This window comes from Lontra canadensis, unplaced genomic scaffold (genome assembly GCF_010015895.1).
Source record: "Lontra canadensis isolate GAN:19392208 unplaced genomic scaffold, GSC_riverotter_1.0 scaffold105, whole genome shotgun sequence".
Classification (NCBI taxonomy): domain Eukaryota; kingdom Metazoa; phylum Chordata; class Mammalia; order Carnivora; family Mustelidae; genus Lontra; species Lontra canadensis.
In genome coordinates this window covers 4498472-4518225 of record NW_022631099.1, presented here as the reverse complement: position 1 = coordinate 4518225, position 19754 = coordinate 4498472, and the positions used below count along the sequence as shown (strand labels likewise).

At 43.8% G+C, this 19754-nt stretch overlaps 1 protein-coding gene across 14 annotated transcripts in view; it reads right to left on the bottom strand.

Moving 5' to 3' along the window:
• PTPRT (protein tyrosine phosphatase receptor type T) overlaps nt 1-19754 on the bottom strand; it is a 1045273-nt gene that overhangs the window by 318113 nt on the left and 707406 nt on the right. The gene's annotated exons all lie outside the window — the stretch shown is intronic.

Here is a 19754-nt window from a genome sequence, read left to right as displayed (position 1 = left end):
CTTGAACAGCCTTGGTGGGGGAACGCTCTTGGGGCACCTCCGTGATCAGGCACAGGGAGGACTGGCCGGTGGCGGAGTAGAGAGCCAGAGAGCTGTCTGTGAGCCCCAGGGGCATGGTACAATGCCAGAAGTCTTCAAGCAGGGGCCCACCATGGAGATCAAGTCTAGTTACTGTTCCCAGCGGGGAGAGACGCTCAAGTTGAAGTCCTTCTGGGCAGGTGGTGGTCTACTGCCCCTCGTTATGCCCCCAAACATACACAGGCATGCATACGCAGGGCCCCTCCTAAGTTATTTATAACATCAACAGATCCTCTTCCAGAAGTTCATGGACAGTAGCCACGAACACAGATGTACCTCTGACACCTGTCTGGCCGGCTCCACCTGACCCACTCCCTTCAGATCCCTGACTCTCAAAACATCGTCATCTTGACCCCCCCCACCCCCCGGAGAGGGAGTTACCGTACTAGCCTGCCATTCACACTCTGGGTTCTGAAGCGCGTGGCTGACCCAAGTGGGAATAGCATCATGGGCTCTGTTTCCTAGTGAGTTTTAAGGATTCAATATCAGGACGGATCTGCGGGCCCTTTCAGTGTCCTGGCCCACTCTGACATGCAGTCAGACCAGACTCTGATTTGGGAGGCCTGGGCGAGGGCCTGAGAATCTGCATTTCTAACACATTCGCAGGTGACTCTCACACTCCCCTCGGCACAGAGTGGTTCTAAATACTAGCTGGCCCTCCGCGGCAAGTTCCCTGTAACAGTCTGAAATTTCCACTGGGCTTGAGATACATGACTGAGCTCTAAAATCCCGTGCTGCAACGCGTCAGCCTCGGGCCCACACCGGACGCATTTCCTTGCTGGGAGCCTCCATCCCCTGTCTGCAAATAATGCCTGGAGAAGGCACAGCAGATCTGGGACTGGGGAGTTGGGGAAAGGGAGGAAGAAGAGGGGGAGGAGGAGGAGGAAGGCAGCATGAAGTAGTGGAGGCAGCGGTGCTAGGATTTGTAATAAAAACCCCACAGGCAGAAGCGGAGTGAAGGTATTACAAATACCACGGCGGCATCAGAGAAGCGGCAGTAAAAATCGTATCATTATCATTAACAGGACAGCCCTAGTGCGAGGGGTCCGGCTCGCTGCAGTGCTGAGACCGTCAGCACCAGGGTGGGGGCAGATTAGGAGGAGCAGGTGCGGTATATCCCACTGCTTAAGAACCCAGACTCAAGCCTGAATTTATTTGTTTTTATTTTTTTAAGATTTTATTTATTTGTGAGAGCAAGTGAGAGCACACGAGAGTAGGGGGTGTAGCAGAGGGAGATGCAGACTCCCTGCTGAGCGGGGGCGCCCAATGCAGGGCTCCATCCTAGGACTCCAGGATCATGTCCTGAGCTGAAGGCAGATGTTTAATCAACTGAGCCACCCAGGGGCTCCTCAAGCCTGAATTTAAAGATAAGTCTTCTACTCACTAGCTATGTGACCTTGGGAAAGTCCTGTAATGTTTCCGTGCCTCAGCTGTTTTTTTGTCTGTATGATGGCACCTGTTTTTGAGGTTGGCTGTGAAGATCACATGAGTTAGTATATATAAAGAAGAGGTCATAGTGCCGGAGAAGGGGTCAGGCTCAGAGACAGGGTAGGAATTGTTCTAGATCCAAAGAAGTTTGCTAAAATGGACTCCGCTTCACCTGTCTATGGTGCCCTTCTGCACCATGAAAGCAGGAATTATATCTAGAGGAATCCTTTTTCATCCCCCTTGGCAGGCTGCCCTATGGAGTCTCGGGGCTTTGTGACCTCAGCAGGGCATCTAGGAAGCTGCACGCTCAGCCAGAGCCCACTGCCCCTTGCCTCCGCTGAGCAGAAGAGAAGAAAAGCCATTACACATGAGCGGCAATCTTTGATGCGTTAGCTAATGGCCTTTCACTTTTCTGGGGTTTCCCTTTTCCCTGTTCCCCTATTCAAGAAGGGTCATCAACCCCATACTTGTTGATTGCCTGAAAGCAATAGTGCACCAGGGTAGAGATCATCCTCTTTTATTGATCATTAATATATTCCCTCTTTGGGAAGGTGGAGAAAGTCATAGATCTTTTATCCTTACTTCCCTGCAGTGTTCTCATTCCTCATGACAGGGGAATGCAGGCTATCCAGAGAAGGAAATGCTCCTATTCCGATTTTCTGGCCATGAGCTGAGCATAGGAGAAATTAAGGTGGAGGGCATCTTTTAGGAGAACCGACAATGGATGAAAAAAAGAGTATTTTGTAAAAAGCTTCAGGTACCCAGATGGCAAGGGTTGGGGAAGGAATGTAAGCTCCATGAGGAGACGTACTGTGGCTGTCTTGTTCTGGTGCCTAAGACAGACTGGCACCAGATCACCAGCCATGGCATCTATCAGGAGTCTTGGGTTCTATTCTCAACCCTGTTGCCAATTTACTGTATGGCTGAGAGGACTCTCTTCTTCTCGGGTTCAATTCCTTCACCTGGCATTGAAGATCCTTTCATGCTCTCATATTTTCTCTCCTGATGCCCTAGTTTACTTTTTCTTGGCAACCTGGATATTCTCTTTTCCATGAACTGTTTACTGATTTTCTGCCTCCCCAATAGACAGGAGGCTCCACATGAGGACATGCTTGCCATCTCTTCCTCAACCCAGGCTTCCCCGTGCTTAACACAGAGCCTGCTGCATATCTCACGCAGTGACTCTCCGCTCCATGAAGGAAGGACTAGATGAGCTCTGTTTTCATCACCAGGCATCATAGTAGAGCAGTTAAGATAGGCGTTTCTCGTTCAGACTCCTGTGCTTGGACCTCAATCCCACCACTTTCCGGTTCTGTGACATTCTGCAAATTGATGAACTCCTTGAGGTTTAGTTTCCTTATCTGTACAATGGGGACGCTAATGACATTCACCTCAAGGGATTGTGAAAAGACTAAATAAGATACACAAAATTCTTAGAGAAGTCCTGACATATGATGAGTACTCATTACTTATCAGCGATTATAATAGGATTGTCATCACTTAATAATGATCTAGGTAACTGAGAGGAAAAAGAAATTCCTTGTGAATTCCAGACATGAGTTGACAGATGTGACATTAAGTCAGCTTGCTCCAGCAAGCCTCCAAGGGGACCTACTCAACAGTTTCTGCTGTGCCAACCACATCTCCATTTTCCCTCCTGCGATCCCATATTTCAGTTTTAATGTGCATGCCTCTTCTTCTGCCTTTGGACTCTAACCTCTTCAGTGTGCCAGGCCCTCCTAGTCTCCTCTCCACCATTGCCTCCCTCCCTCTACCTGTTCTAGTAAAGTGCCTCTGGGCTTTGGGATGTGGTCTTCCCCCTATCGGTAATGGACTTCCCACTCCCTTCCAACTGAGTAGCTCCTGATCATTGTTCAAGACCCAGGTCAGGCTCCTTGACTGCAGGAAGATTTCTCTGAATCCCTAGGCTGGAGAAACACATGACTAAGTTCTATTCATTTCCCTGCAGCAACACAAAAATCCCCACTATTTCATCAAGACAGAAAATGAAAGCAAAGAAAAACCAGTGGGAGTTCCTTGGTATAAGTCAATTGACTATGACCCCAATCACACCATCCTGGGGGGAGGTCTAGAACTGCTAGACCCAAGTTCAGAGTGCCCACACCCCTCACTCCCTCTCCCATTCTTAGAGAACATCTGGGCCTGCGTGGGGACCTAGATCTCACTCTCTCACTTCACCTCTTTCTCATGTTCCTAAAGAGGAGGTAATAGGCCAGGTACCTCCTCTCTTGTTCTTGGCCCTGGCTGGATGATTGGGAAAATGAAACAGACTGGCCAAGGTTTAATGCCCCTAAATTGTAATTTCAGGGTAATTTGAACTCTCTTCCTCTTGGGGCTGGATGGAAAAGCTAAAGTCTCCTCGAATCAGTGTGTGGAATTCAACAAAGAATTAAGGTGCCCCTCTGCCTCGCTCCAAAGCCTGTGTGAGACCAGCAGGATAATCAATTTCACAATTCTGTAAAGCTGATTGAAACGTGATTACAAAGCCAGCCAGAACGTTCTCTCTGGGCTCTAAAAAGGCCTGTTGCACAAGGTATAAAGTGTATGATGTCTGGCTATCCACAGCACGCCCACCATAGCCAATGACTCCCTTCACTTCCTAAGGTTTAATCCCTTGCTTCCCCAAGCTCCAGAGCCAATCCTGCCCAAGGCTCACATGGTATGTGTGTGTGTGGTGGGGAAGTCCCTTAAGAAATGAAGTTCAACTTTAGCAGACACTGAACTGCTATTATAAGCTGATTAAGGGAAACTTGATGCTTCAGTATTACTCACTGCTGAGTTTCTGCCTCAGTCTCCCCGTCTCCCTCTCCACTATCTCACAGTCCTTGTGGGGTCTGAATCCTTGCTCCAAACTGTTCTACTACCTCCTCCAGAGCCCTGTCCTTTGACATGACTGATGTCCTGGCACTGAGATGCAACACTGATTTGCCTACCAGTAGACTACGGAACAATCACGGTAACCCACCCCCACCATGCTACCTGAACCTTGGCCTTCCCTTCTTGGGCTCTTCACTTTCCTGAGGCTTGAACATGACTAGGCTGGTTGGCCTCAGTTCCTTTTCTCATAAGCCCCTGGAACAAGAAACAGGTACCTGGAGAACTGGGTCAGGGCATGAGTTTCCCTCTCAGACACTAGATCCCAAGAAGAAAGAGGAAGGGGGTCACATCACTAGCTACAGCAAAGCTCCAGGGGAAGGTCAACAAAGAGGGGAGCAAATGAGCCCACTTGGCCCTGGGACTCCTGGGACAGCCTCACGCCCCGTCTACCATGCTCTGGCTGGAGTTTGTTTGTTTTCTGGTTCTCCCAATAGATTCTGAACTCCCTGAGAGCAGGGTCTGTTTCTAATTCACTGTGATAATCATAGATTTTTATTACCTTGGCTGGCTCACAGGAAGGGCCTTTTGGACGCACTAGAGGATAATACTTCCACGATCCCTTTGAAGTCAGGCAAGTCCACGTGACTGACTTTGGGCAATGAAATGTGAGTAGAAGGGCCCCATATTTTCAGGTAGATGCTTTTTATTTTATTTATTTATTTTTTGTAAGCTCTACACCCAACATGGGGCTTGAACTCAACAACCCTGAGATCAAGAGTCGCATGTTCTACCAACTTAGCCAGCCAGGCACTGCTCAGGTAGGTGCTTGAAGGGCCAGATCCCAATTTGCTACCTTGTCTTTTCCCTCCAGCAGGATGACTGGGAATGTTCAGCATGGTGTCTGCTCCATCAGCCTGGATCCCATCGTGACTCTGCCCTTCTACTGACCCACAGTGAATGAGTAGTACAGAGGACAGATAAACTTTTAATGTTTTCACATTTAGCAGAAATAACCTAGTCTAACCTGACTGCTAGAGGGTCAAAAAAATATCTCAGGGAGAGTGGAGAAAGAAGAGAGGGTAGGGGAAAGGAAGGAGGGTAGGAAAGAAGAAGACAGGAAGAGCAAAGAAGGAAGGAGGGGAGAAAAAAGGAAATGAGTATACGCGTCTTCAACTCCCTTTGGTGTTCAGCTTCCAACTTAGAGAGGTGAGAAGTACGGTGAATGTACTGAGATCCCTTCATCTTCAAACACTCTGAGAACCCAAGAGGATGCAGACACAAAATCCATGCAGAATTTCATTTTCCCGGATCAAACACGTAGCATGCCAATATTTGTAGAGAAAGGTGGCAGAGAAATGAGGCAGGAAACAAAGCAATTGTAACTTTTTTGGTAATATATCCAAGCCATAAAGATTTCATTAGATTCCCTAATAGATTGCTAATGAAAAATAAGACCCTTTCCTATTTTACCTACTTCCTGAACATTAGAATCAACTTGGCTTTCCAAGCTTTTGCACCCCATTTACATTAATTAGAAAGTTCCATATTAAGGGAGGCTTTTAATGGGCTGTTATTGCAGATTATTTTACTGGTGAGCTGCATTGTTCTGTTTAATAGCACATAAAATAGCATCATAGGGGAGACTCTGATAAAATTGAAGTTTTGTTGGACTCTGGGGCTGAGATGGCCTTTGCTGGGGGGCAGGGGTCCAGGGAGATTTTCCAAGTAGGAGAAATGGCTCTTCTGCCTCCTCAGACTAGAGCTTCTTCTAAAGCATTCAAATGTTTCTGGCTCCAGAAGTCTACACTGCCTCCTGCCTGAGTATACTACTAGTACACTATTTCCAGATCCCTGCACAACACGAGGCAGCATCTCTTATGGGTCTTTGTGGACAAGATGGAACAATCTTGGGAGTGGATATAAGGAATGGATTTCAGAAAGACAGATTGCCTGGGCCAAGTGGAGGGTGTCATGGAGGTCGGTGCCAGGTCTGTCCAGGAAAATCAGGGAGGCGGGATTTGAATACACCTAGGGGTAAAGGTGGGAGGACAAAATGCTTGGGGAAAAATGATGTTTGTAGCTCTGGGGAAGAGGATGCCAAGTGGGGATAAATCTCACATATTGGAAATGAATTAAACAGAAAGAAGCCTGGTGGGTGAGTTGTGATACTTTCACAAGTGGGGTATCATGGTGGCTATGAGGAGAGCCAGAGATGCTGGCATGGGGCCCAGATGATATCTGACTGGACAGCAATTACTATTCAGCGGTCTTTGTCCCCAACTGTGCCATACATAAAAGGTCTCACTCACAGGTGTTCTTGGAGGTTTTCCTTGCTCCAGGATTCCAGATGCGTCATGCCCATGGGATCCCCACTTAGCCCCATGGTATGAGAATGCAGTGTTTCAGGAGGCTGTATGGAACGGAGTATAGGAGTGTGGGCATTGGAATTATGTCTGTGTTCAAATCCCAACTCTCCTGCTAAATAACAGCCCTATGTTTTGGGCTCAGTCAGTTAAACATTTTGAACCCGTTTCCTCAGCTGAAAACATGTCTGCTTTAGGGCAGTTGAAAGGACTCTGCAAAGTCATGCAGGCAAAGATTTAAATTCAACTCCTGGTATCTGAAATGTGCTTACTATGTGTGAGGGATTATAAGTAGGATTAAATAACTTTGGGTGGTTTAAAATATCAGCAATTTGGACAGAGGGCAGGACGCCTGAAACTGGAACCATTCCAAAAACCAAAGGTTTGAGCCACGGGGTCTCTGATCTGAGAGAGCCTTCAGCAGTGATGTTTGAGGTTGCGCAATCTGGCCTCCTGGGTGCCTTGACTAGATGCTGTAATCTGTGGCCCAAGTAACTGAGCACCACGGGCTCATGCAATTTTATTCTTGCCAGGTTGGCCAAAGGAGCTCTTAGGCAGAGATCGGCAAACACCAACCCTTTTGTTTGCTCTACCCTTGGAGGATAACTATAATTCAAGGTCTCACCAGGGAGCTTCCAGTGGATGTGGGAGGTCAGGAGGATGGCTCTGCAATTGAATTTGGGGACTAAAGGGAGAGTGATTAGTTTGGGGCTATTGCTCCTACAGTGTATGACATTTGGTAAGGACTAAACAATGTTAGCTACTATTACTCCTATTGCTGAGAAACATAGGAATAAAGGCAAGCATGTTTTATTTTCACCTCTTAATACCACAATAGCATGATTAGGACAAAGACCTTCCGTGCCGTCAGAATCCATCCCATATCCTGGGTTTAGGTCTAGCTATGGTACTGGTGACCCACAACAAACCTTGATCAGGGAGATAAGGGGATAAGGGACCTGGATACCATTGTCACATTGAGGAGGAAGTAGAAGAATTCTCCAAGAAGAGGAAATTTTGTTGCTGCATGACATTGATAGCATTCTAATAGTGAAATGGCAGTCATTTGAGGACTGTATGTATTCTTTCTAAGTAGGATCAGTGCATAGTGGGGTGGGTCGAGAAGTAGATACGGCAATAGAGATGGAAGACCTATCAATCTGGGTTTGATATGGGGCACATGGTAAAAATCAGGTTGCTGCCTTGCAATGTTGGCAGTTCCCCTCACTGTGGGGATTCAAGCTAAATGTGGATTCATTCATCAAATGCTTATGGAACACGGACCAGTACAGGATCAGTGATAATATCTGGGAATACAAAGTAAGATCTGCTTCTTGCTTCCAGTAATTCACTCTCAAGTAGAGAACACAGACCCATAAGCAAATACTTAAATCAATAAGGCATGATATATACCAGCACCGAAATGTGTAAGAGGTTGTGTCAAAGCAAAAAGCTGGTGGAGTGGGGAGGAAGAGCAGCGGGAGGTCAGAAGATTCTCTGGTGGGTGACAGGTTCTTGAGAACGAATCAGTAGGACTCTGGTGGGTGGACAAGGATTGGGGAGGGATGGATATCTATCCACAGAAACAATGTCTGAAATGGCATCATGAGAATATGAAACAGCACGTAGGACTGTCAGAAGTTTGACATTGCTAGAGCACAGGATGAAAGGCAAGGTGCCTAAGACAGATAAGTCTGGACAGGCAAGACAGAATCTAAATTTGGATCCTGTGGGACAATGAGAGGTAGTATTCAGGAGTGACATGGTTCTATTTCCAAAATCTGTGATTATAGGCAAGTTGGAAAACCACTGCGAAGTATCCAAAAAATAAATCATGGCAGCCCAAGCAAAACATGGGGGTAAACTTGAGGGAATTTGGTAATCTTCTGGATGTAAAGAAGAAAGAGCTGAGGATAAACTAGCTCCCAGATTTCAAGGGGACCATCTCTTGGGGATGCTTGATAGGAATTTGAACTGGATCATCTGAAGAAAGAGGGATATTTCATTTACTGGACATCTATTGTTATGTTAGATGTGGCTATAATCTTATACATCCTTATAACAACCCCGCAAAATAGGAATTATCATCTTCATTACATATGAGGAAATTGAAGCTATTCTATGTGTCCAAGATCATAGAGCCAAGGCCAAATTTGACTCAGAAGTGTCTGCATTCCAAAAGCCATGATTTTCACATAAGATTCTCTAAGTTCCCTTTTCATTCAAGATTTCAGGATTCTAAGCACACAAGCTAATTCCTGTCTGTTCAAAATTGAAAGAAGGTGAGTCTTGGTGGAAGTAATCTGACTTTATACCCAGCGTGGTTATATACTCTTTCCACATTAAATATATTCATATAGGATATAAGCAGTACCTATAAATATCTTTCCAATAAAAGCGAGGTCATGTATTTCTCAGTGATAATACCCTGCTTCGGGCAGTGATATAAACCAGCAGGCTGAAGGCCAAACAACTTTAGCCAGCCCAGAGATTCAATAAGTTAAAATACGTTTTGAGAGAAGCTTCAGGCCAGACCTGTTTCTTCCTTAGCAATTATATGGAGACACCTTATTCAGCACCAGCAGACTGGCTACAGGGTGTGAATTTCTGTTTAAAGGGGCACCAACAAGTTAGCCAGGCAAGAGTCTGATCTGAATTTAAACTTGAGAATCAGAATTAGGTAACTAGGTTTTTTGCTTGTTTGTTTGTTTGTTTGTTTTTTGGGGGGTCTTATTATTTGATAATATCTGTCAACAAAAATCTAACATATTCTTTCCTCTTCCTGAAATGCCCCTTCCCCTAACACTTTTTATCTGGTAATTTCCCACAGACCGGTGGTTCTTAATTGGGGGATATTTTGTCCCTGGGAAATATTTGGAAATATCTAGACATTTTTGGTTTTTGGAACTTAGAGAGGGGTGAGGGCATCTAGTAGATAGAGGCCAGGGATGATGTTAACATTCCACAGTGCACAGGATAGTCCCCACAAAAGAATTATCCAGTCCAAAATCTCAATAGTTCTAAGGTCAAGAAATCCTTGCTATAGGGCTCGTCCTGATTTTCAACTAAATTAGATCCTCATAAATATATGTTTTTATAGTACTCATCACATTTTGTGGTAATATAGCAATTTATGTGATTATTCATGTAACTTTCTCCCCTACTCAACTGACAACTCTGGGAAGGTAAGGACAGTATTTTCCTTCTCATTGTATCCAAGCAACTACTGTAGTGCCCAGCACATGGGAGATGATCAAAGAGTTAATGAGTGAACCAACACATAATGAAAGATGGAAAGCAATTAATCAGTGGGCTGTGTCTCTGAAATTATCTACATCTCTAATTAGAAAAATTTCCACCTCTAGTTGGAAAAACTAATGGAAAACATAAATGGATTGATTAATTCATTAAAAAAGTATAAACCAGGAATCATTTTTCACCCTGGTGTTGCAGATATGCAGGGTACTAAAATCAGCCAAAGTAAATGCCCTGTGGAAGCCAGCCTGCACACTGGCCCCCAGTGATCCCCATCTCCTGGTATTCATACCCATGTGTGGTGCCCTCCTGCCTCCAAGCCTGAGTCATAAAATACACCGTGATTTCTCCCCCTCTTCCATGCATCTTTCACTCTGGTGGAAGCCATCTGCCACGTCATTAAAGAAGCCCACATTGTGAGGAACAGAGGCCTCCTGCTGACAGTCATGTGAGTGTGCCATCTTGGAAAGAGATCCTCCAGCCCCAGTCAAGCCTTCAGATGATACAGTCTCAGCTGACAACTGGATGGCAACCTCATAAGATCCTGAACCAGAACCACTCAACTCAGTCATTCTCAGATTCCTGACACTCTTAAACTGTGTAAGATAATAAAGGATGTTTTAAAGGGGAAAAAAGTTTATCAAAGAGCAAGGGTTATCTTAAGTATTGACCAGGAAGCTGCTGTGTAGGAGTAGGAAACTAGCTTATGGAGTCAGGTCTGAGTAATTTAGATTTGCTCCTGCATTATAACTGACCCCAAAGAAATTAGTTAGCTCTTTCCATTGCTTTTACAATAAGAATAATACCCACTTTCAAAGGCCACAACTAGAAATAAATTGATAATATTTAGTGAGATGTCAGATGGATGAATTAAAGGGGTATTTAGGTTTTTTGGAGGAAAGAGAGAAGGGGGTTAACTATCAACTCCTTAAAATAAGAATTAAAAGAAATTATTCTTTTAAGGGTGAATTCCAAGCTCTTTCAACACAGGGACAAATTAAAAATTTCTATTTAATATCTCTCAATTACCCCTTGTAGAGAGGGAGGAGGAGCCTTTGTGCTGCAGCAAGAATAGAAAAGAGGCAATGGCTCGACCCAGAACGTAAATGTAGCAGTGTGGAAGGCTGCAGCAGGATTATCCTAACTGCAAAGACACAGACATGTTAGGATGAAGACATTCTGAGCACCAAACTCAGCAGCCTCAGGAATTAGAGCCCTGGTCAACGTCCTGGTTGCTGAACTTGGTAAGGTGGGGTTGACACCATCAACAAAGGTTCCAGAGCACCTCGGAGCTCAGAGGCAACCCAAAGGGCCAAAGAACAGAGGCCCTTCTTGGATGTTCCTATAGTGAGTGGGTCATCCTGCAGTTCTTTTAAGATCCCAAAGGCTAGGGAGAGGGGAATGTAACAACGACTGGGCTTAGATGAACTGCCAGCCACACGGGTGAAAGCAGAGAAGTTTCATTTGATTGAGTAAAGCAGAAGAAACCTGGTAAGTCTTGCCTCTGGGTATCACTGAGCAAGTCATACATGTTGAAAACAGAGTTTAAATGTGCTGAATTTTAATGTGTATAAGCATGCTAATCATTGTTGATAACAGCCTGTGCTCCTCCCAGTACAAGAGCTTATCACTGTCTGATACCCTGCCTGTGTCAACAAGATTGCCAAGGCCTCCACTAGGCTCCTGTTCTCTACCTGCCACACTGAGCGATGGTCAGACTGGAGCACACTGCCTTCACCGCCATGCTGAGTCCTGCTCTGCCCACTGGTCCCACATTCTCTCCTGCTTCCCAGTAGCTCTCAAAGGCTTCTATCCCATACTTAACCTGGTGCCACCTCCCCACCCTCATGGTTAATTTGTTCCCTGCAGGCATTCCATTTCCCCTCACATCTCACTTCCATTTTGGCTAATTCCAATGGAGACAATTTTACCTAAACTCATTCAGTTCTAACACAAACATTTCTTCCCATACCTTTTCTCAGACCTTGCATGAAATGTCTTTGTTCCTTCCCTCTGCTCTAGCTGTGAGTCAGCCAAGGACCTGAGAGGAAAGAGGGCTGTTCACATATATCAGGCACAGCAAAAAAAGTGAAATGATATGTTTTGTTAAGAAAACAGAGGTTGACATTTTCTTCTGGTGGAGGGCGTTTACTAATATTTCTTCTGATGCTTTTCCAAAAAACAATCCGCTTTGGTTTTTTGTTTTTGTTTTTAATTCTCAACCCACATTTATCTTTAAATTAAAAAAAAAAATCTTTCCAATGACCCACAGTCTCTTGGCTTGGCATGGGAAGAAGTGAGGGGATACAGAGTCAGACGGTACTAAATTTGGTTTCTAGTAAAGACTGCAACATAATCATAGCTGCTTACGTTCCCTCCATATCCCCAAAGATTTGGAGCTTCACAATATAACAATAGGAAAAGCTTGCATGGGCCCTACAAACTTAGAAGGGGTAGCATCCACAGGCAAGAACTTTGAAGAACTTCCATGAGGTCAGAGGCAGATGGAGCAGGACTGAAGGGGACACAGATGGCAAGCTCAGGACAGTCAGTTCTGCTATGACGTTTGTTTTAAAAATGCAAACTTGTCTATTAGGGAAGAATTTGAACATAAGTTTTGTCCATGTGTCATTTCGTACAAGAGAAGCACAAGGTGATGCAGAAAACTGCACCCAAATGAACCTAATCATGTAGGAATACACAAAATGCACACAGACACATGCCTTAAACATCTACCTACTCCCTCAGTGCATGGCATGTTATCAGCCACATCTGGTGTTCCAATTTCTTCCATTTCAGACTAACTTCCTCCTATCAGTTCACAATAATTCACAAACTTCAACCTGATGCTCTCAGTTCCACAAGAAAACGTCGTCCTTTTTTAAATAAAAGCAAATTATTTAAGACTGAAATATGAGACCTGGAACCATAAAAGTCCTAGAAAAGAATGCAGACAGCAATTTCTCTGATATCAGCCATAGCAACTTCTCTATAGATATGTCTCCCAAGGCTAGGGAAACAAAAGCAAAAACAAACTAATTGGAACTACATCAAAATAAAAAGCTCCTGCATGGGAAGGAAATAATCAATAAAACTAAAAGGCAACCTATGGAATGGGAGAAGATATTTGCAAATGACATATAACTGATAAAGGGATAGTGTCCAGAATATATAAAGAACTTCTAAAACTCAACACCTAAAAAACAAATAGTCTAATTAAAAAATGTGCAGAAGACACAGACATTTCTCCAAAGAAGACATTCAGATGACCAATAAACGACTGAAAAAACACTCAACATCACTCATCATCAGGGAAATGCAAATCAAAACCACAATGAGATATCACCTCACATCTGCCAGAATGGCTGAAATAAAAAATAAAGAAACAACAGGGGCTGGTGAGAATGTGATGAAAGGAAATCCTTTTGCACTGTTGGTGAGAATGCAAACTGGTACGGCTACTCTGAAACAGTATGGAGGGTCCTCAGAAAGTTAAATACAGAACTATCACATAATCCAGCAATCACATCACAGGGTATTTACCCAAAGAATACAAAAATGCTGATTCAAAGGGATACATGTACCTCAATGTTTGCAGTAGCACTGTCTATAATAGCCAAGATACGGAAGCAGTCCAAGTATCCATCAATGGATGAATGGATAAAGAAAATGTGGTATATACATATGTATATATATCCAATGGACTATTATTCAGCCACCAAAAAGAATGAAATCTTGCCATTTGCAATGATGTGGATGGAGCTAGAGAGTATAATGCTAAGCGAAATAAGTCAAAGAAAGACAAATACCATATGATTCACTCATCTGTGTAATTTAAGAAAGCAAAGAAGCAAAGGGGGATGGGGTGGGAGGGATGGGGTGGCGGGGTGATGGACACTGAGGAAGGTATGTGCTATGGTGAGCGCTGTGAATTGTCTAAGACTGATGATTCACAGACCTGTATCCCTGAAACAAATAGTACATTAAGGGCTAATTAATAAATGAGTAAATTTAAAAAAGAGAAACAAGGGGAAAAATAAGGGGGGGTAGAGAGAGTGAAAGAGAGAAATCAAGAACAAACTGACAGTTACTAGAGGGGTGGATGTGGGGGATGGGTGAAATAGGTGATAGGGATTAAGGAGTGTACTTGTAATGATGAGCACCAGGTGGTTAAAATAAATACCTAATAGGAAGATCACATTTATGGTAGGATTCATGTATTTATAACAACGTAATGAGTAAAAGTTTGCAACTATTTTTATTAGGCTCCTATGTTCTTTTTTGTTTGTATTGGTTACTGATAAAGTTTTTGAGTATATGGCTAATCCCACTTTCTTATTAATCCCTGTGGTTTTTATTGTGCAATTTGACATAGTGATTTTTAGGAATGCATAACTCATTTTATATTAGAACTGATGATATTCCCAACATATAAAGAGGAATATATGTTAAGAGAATCCCACTGGACGCTAAGTGAAAATCTCATTAATAACCTCATGGTTAATAAAATGGAGTGAAAATTTTTTATTATATTGACAAAAATAATTAAGCAATAATGCCCCCCAAATATGCTAACAAAATGATCATTTATGTGCAGGAAGACTGATGCACAAGATTTTCATCACAGCTCTGATGACAACAGTGGAAAAATATCCAGCAATGGGAACGAATTAAATAAATTATGTACATCTTAATGACAGTGTATTATGTAGTCATTAAAATGATGTAGAAGATTATTTATGAGATATGAAAATGATGAGAGTATTATTACATAAAAGAATGCAGGTTACAAAATTGGCATGTACAGTGGAATTCCAATTGTGCATCATCTAGAATAAAAATGTTTATGCCTCCATTTGGATATCAACATCCTGGAAGAATGCAAGCTTTAGTACAGAGAGATCATATGTGATCATTTTCAATGGTATATACATGTACTTTTTATATTATATAAAATAGTAGTGAATCAGATACCTATGGGTATTTCAATATTCAGTGGCTTAACACAGCAGTGATGTGTTATTGCCATAACTCTGTGAGTCAGCACTCTGGACTGTTTTTCTGCTGGGCTTACTAGGATCACTCATGGGGCTGTAGTCCCTCACATGAAGGCTAAGCTGAGGTTGGAGGTTCCAAGATGGCCTCACTCCTAAGTCTGGCTGATTACTGATTAGAACACTTTGATGCTTCTAATTTGATCTCTTATCCTCCAGAAGACCAGACTGGGCTTCTTCAGAGAATGGTAGCCTCGGGGGGGTAAGAACGGATATTTCAAGTGAAGGTCTTTGAAGATCTAGTGTCCAGATGTGCACATGATTATTCTCATCACATTCTCTTGGTCAAAGAAAATTACACGGTCAAAATAGATTTGAGAAGGCAGGGGAACTAGATGCCATCTTTTGCTGGGAAAAGTGACAATATTACACTACAAAGGTTCATGAACATGAGGGGATGGGATTCACTGAGAACCATTATTATAACACGCTAAGCCATCTAACAGATAAACTCTATCAAATTCTTCAATTTTCCTCCAACTCAACAGGCCTTCTCAGGATTCTCTCTCAAACTCCATTTAGGTTCATCTTCGGATTCAGTTGGCTGGGACTTTCTGGGGACCGGTGAGGTGGGTCCACCAGGGCTATGTGGGGGCCTAGTGGGCTCATCATTGTAGCTTATTATAAGAACAAAGATGGTCAAAGCAATGACGTAATATCCAGTGATGGTGGGTTAGAATCTGGGGAGGGGTTACCCACACAGTGTCTTGCATTCAGATTGCTCTAGGGACTCATGCCTTAGTCCTAGAATAAGAAGGATGGGGGGGGAGGTATTTTAGTTATTTTTAATGAATTTCCATGATCTTGATAATGTCACTGGTCCTTGTGGCATCACTGGTCTGTTTTTGAGCTATCAGTTATCCCCCTTTGGCAGGGAAGGAAGAGCCTGTCCCTGTGAGCATCAGCAATGCTGGTCCAGGCATCAAGATTAGTTTAGTGTCAGCACCTTCAGAGGACATCCAAGATCATCCTTGGGCAGTAGAAACTATGGTACCCTCAGAGATCATTACCCACATAACTACAGATTTGACCTTGGGCAGCACATGAGAAGACACCTTCTAGTGGGGAGGAAAAAAAATTCAGAAATTATACCAGGATCACCTAGGGCTTTAAAAATGTGTATATTTTCTTGGAGCCCAGTAATTTTCTGATTTTAATGGTACTGGTCTGAAGTTGAACCAGGAAATCTTTTAATAAATCCTTCCCAGGTAATCCAGATGCTGAACCAGGCTTTTAAATCTCTAGACTAAACACAGGATATCCTGAAGTGGTTTTGGAGAATCCTGGAGAGAGGCTCCCTTTCCCCCAGCTCTTGGGTGTACAACCAGATTGCTTTGAGACTTGCTGTGACCCGGAAGACAAGGGATGTATTTACTGACTTCTCCTGCACAAGCACTGAGACAATATGGGTTAAATACAATTCTGTAGGTTCTAGCTACCATTTATATCACTTTTCACCCTGGAAAATGTAGTGTGTTTTTCAAACATCTGACTTAAGAAATGACTTTGGCAATATCACCTTTTGTAAATTGAAGATGGCCTATAACTTGGTTGCCTTAGCAACAAATTGGATTGAACATTAACATTTGAATCCAGATGGCATTCCAGGAAGACAAGAAATAGCCTCTGTCCACTTTGGAATGCACCCATCGGCACTGTCCACGCCAACATTTGACATGGTCCTAAGATATCTTGTGTTGTCTTTAACCCAAGTCAGAGCCATGCACATTTCCAAGGCTGGATTACAGTTTCTTTTTTTCCTTCTTCTTCTTTTTTAAAGAGACAGCAATGTGGAGTAAAACTGATCATTGCCTCTGGAAGCAAAACTCTCCCAGCATCTGATTCAGGGCCAATCACTGTTAGAATCATAGGGGGCAGGCTTCAATACCATTTCTGTTTCCTCTAAGGAAATAAGATTTTAGATGGACACAGATGATTGACTCATTTATTCAAATCATTTTTATTGAAAATATATCTTTTGCCAGGTCCTATGCTAGGTTGTGGGATACAAGCATGGCTACTGCATTTTCTGCCCGAAAGGAACTCCAGTCTGGAGAGGAGATGGTATTTAAATTGCTGCTATGTGTTGTGAGAAGGGACAATATAAAGACATTTGCAAAACTGGGGGAGTGGAGAGGAGGCCAGGCAAGGATGGAACTCTCCCCCTCTATGAATGCAGCAAGAAACATACCCTCAAGGAGCCACAGCTTGCTGGATAAAGGCAATGGAACAATGCAGAGAGAGGAAAAAGGAGCACCTCTCTGCAGAAGGAATTGTTCTTGCAAAGGCAGGGAACTGGAAGCTTGTGGTGCATTCGGGGTGTGCCCAGTGCTGTGATGTGTTCAGACAGGAGAAGAGAAACACATGGCCCTGTAAGTCATACTAAGCCCTTGGGCTTTAGAGAATGGGAGCCACCGAGGGGCCCTGAGCAGGTAAAGCAACATGCTCAAATGCACATCTTAGGAAACTGGTAGCGATCCTGAGGATGAACCAAAGATGACAACAACAGTGAGGCTGTTTGGGGGACGACTGGGATTTTAACCGCTTTTAACTGATGAAGCTATACTGAGAGAATGGGTATTTGGTGGCCAGTTAGACGTGTGGTTTGAGGAAGAGGGCGGAGTCCAAGATTCCAGCTCTGGCTTGTGGATAGTGGGTCTCCATTTTACCAGGACAGAAATATAGGAGCAGAAGCAGTTCTGATCATTCAGATTTTTCAATTTGGAATAACTAAAAGTGTTGAGATGGTTAAAAAAAAATCACTAACCTTTCAAAACAAACAAACAAACAAAAATGCACAAGAAAACTCTAGTAGACCTGGCATCTAGTAGACCTGCATTACTGCAGACTTAACGTCCCAGAGGCTTACTGATTTAGCCCCCTTTCCCCTCACACTCTGCCATCATCCTTGTGAATAGCTCACAAAACAACATGCAAGGGAAGTCCTGTGGAATCAAACTATTGCTTACGTAAACCATGACACAGTGGTGTGGGCTAGGTAAGTGGATAAAGAGATAATAATATTTGTATGGTATTCTGTAGTTCCCAAAATGCTTCTGCCCAACCCATCTTACTATCTTACCACAATAATAAGCCTACAAGAAAAAGGTAAGTTTTATTTTTTTTAGATTTATTTATTTATTTATTTGACAGACAGAGATCACAAGTAGGCAGAGAGGCAGGCAGAGAGAGAGGAGAAAGCAGGCTCCCTGCTGAGCAGAGACCCCGATGCCGGGCTCGATCCCAGGAGCCTGGGATCATGACCTGAGCTGAAGGCAGAGGCTTTAACCCACTGAGCCACCCAGGTGCCCCGAGTGTTATTTTTTTAACCACTGTTTTACAGATGAGGACACACACAGCACACACATGCCCACGTGTGCAAAGCAGGCATGGAGCCCCGGAGGAAGACTGGACCGAGGCAGAGCTGGGTTCAAACACCAGCTCTGCAGATGATGCACGTGTGTGAATTTCGGTGTGCCAACATGCTATGCAGGACCCAAGCCCTGCCCTGTGAGATGGGGTTAGTGGTGTGATTGTGCAGATTGCATGCTGTTAATGGAGGTTCCCAGCCCTGGCTTAATGAAAGGATGTTCAATTCCCAGGCACTGTCACTATCACAGTTGGCTTTACTACCAGACAGTGTAGGCAGATCACTAGAACAAGCCCAAAGCCTTGGAGAGGACTGTCTCAGTGCTACTTTGTAGGACTGTACTTAAAATATTTTGTAACTGCTGCTCTTGATTGGCTGGGTGGTGGGGAAGTCTTTGCTACCCTCACAGCCTCCTATCTACCTCCCCAGTCATAGTCGGTGGACATCTAGCCTATCAATCAGATCCTCTGTCCTGAGAACCTGGAATTAGGTCGTACTGATTCTAATCAAGTTAAGAACCTGGAAGGGGCTGGGATGGCGTACTCTGCCATGTGAAGGTGTCATGGGAAAACAGAGAGAAAGGTGATCGATGGCAGAGAACGAAGCAGATTAGCAGAAGGAGCAGAGGGCTGGAGTGAGAGAGATGACGACACACAGAGCCAGCTGCTGCCTCAGTTTCTGTTGTGGGTTTAGGTTCCCCGAAGCTTTGCTGACTTGAGATTTGTAAGTTATCCTTGTACCTTTCCAGCAAATCCTCCTCTCTTGATTAAGCCAGGTGGAGTAGGTTTCTATTATTTGCAACTAACCAAGCCCAGGCTAAAACAGACGAGGGTCTATTTTCAGATAATTGAGCCCAAGAGACTGGAAAGCAAGCACACAACCAAGATATTTGTGAAAAATGCAAAGAAATGTACATGCTCATTCTCAGAAAGGTGCCCTATTTGCTCATGGAGAATAGAGCAGGAAAAAAGGAACCGTTGGCAAGAATATTGAGGCAGTTGTGAATGGGTTTAAGTCTGACCTGATGACCTATATTGAATAATAGGCAGCCTTTATGAGAGGGAGGGAGAGAAAGGAGGAAAGAGAAGCAGGGAGGAAAAAGCAGTGAAAGGGAAGGAGGACATGAGAGGGAGAAAGGGGGAGAGAGAGGAGGGAGGAAAGAAGAGAAACAAGAAGGGAAGCAGGGAGGGAGGGAGAGAACAGTAGAGAAGGGGAATCAACAATCTGGTTTCCAGCAAAGTAAAAGAGAAAATAATGCGAGGTGTGCATTATAAGGCATTTAATCTTGAAGAACTTGCAGAGTTTGCAAGAACATCTGCTGCTACTCACACTGCCTTCGCTCTCAGGAAGACTGTGGGGTGTGGGTGT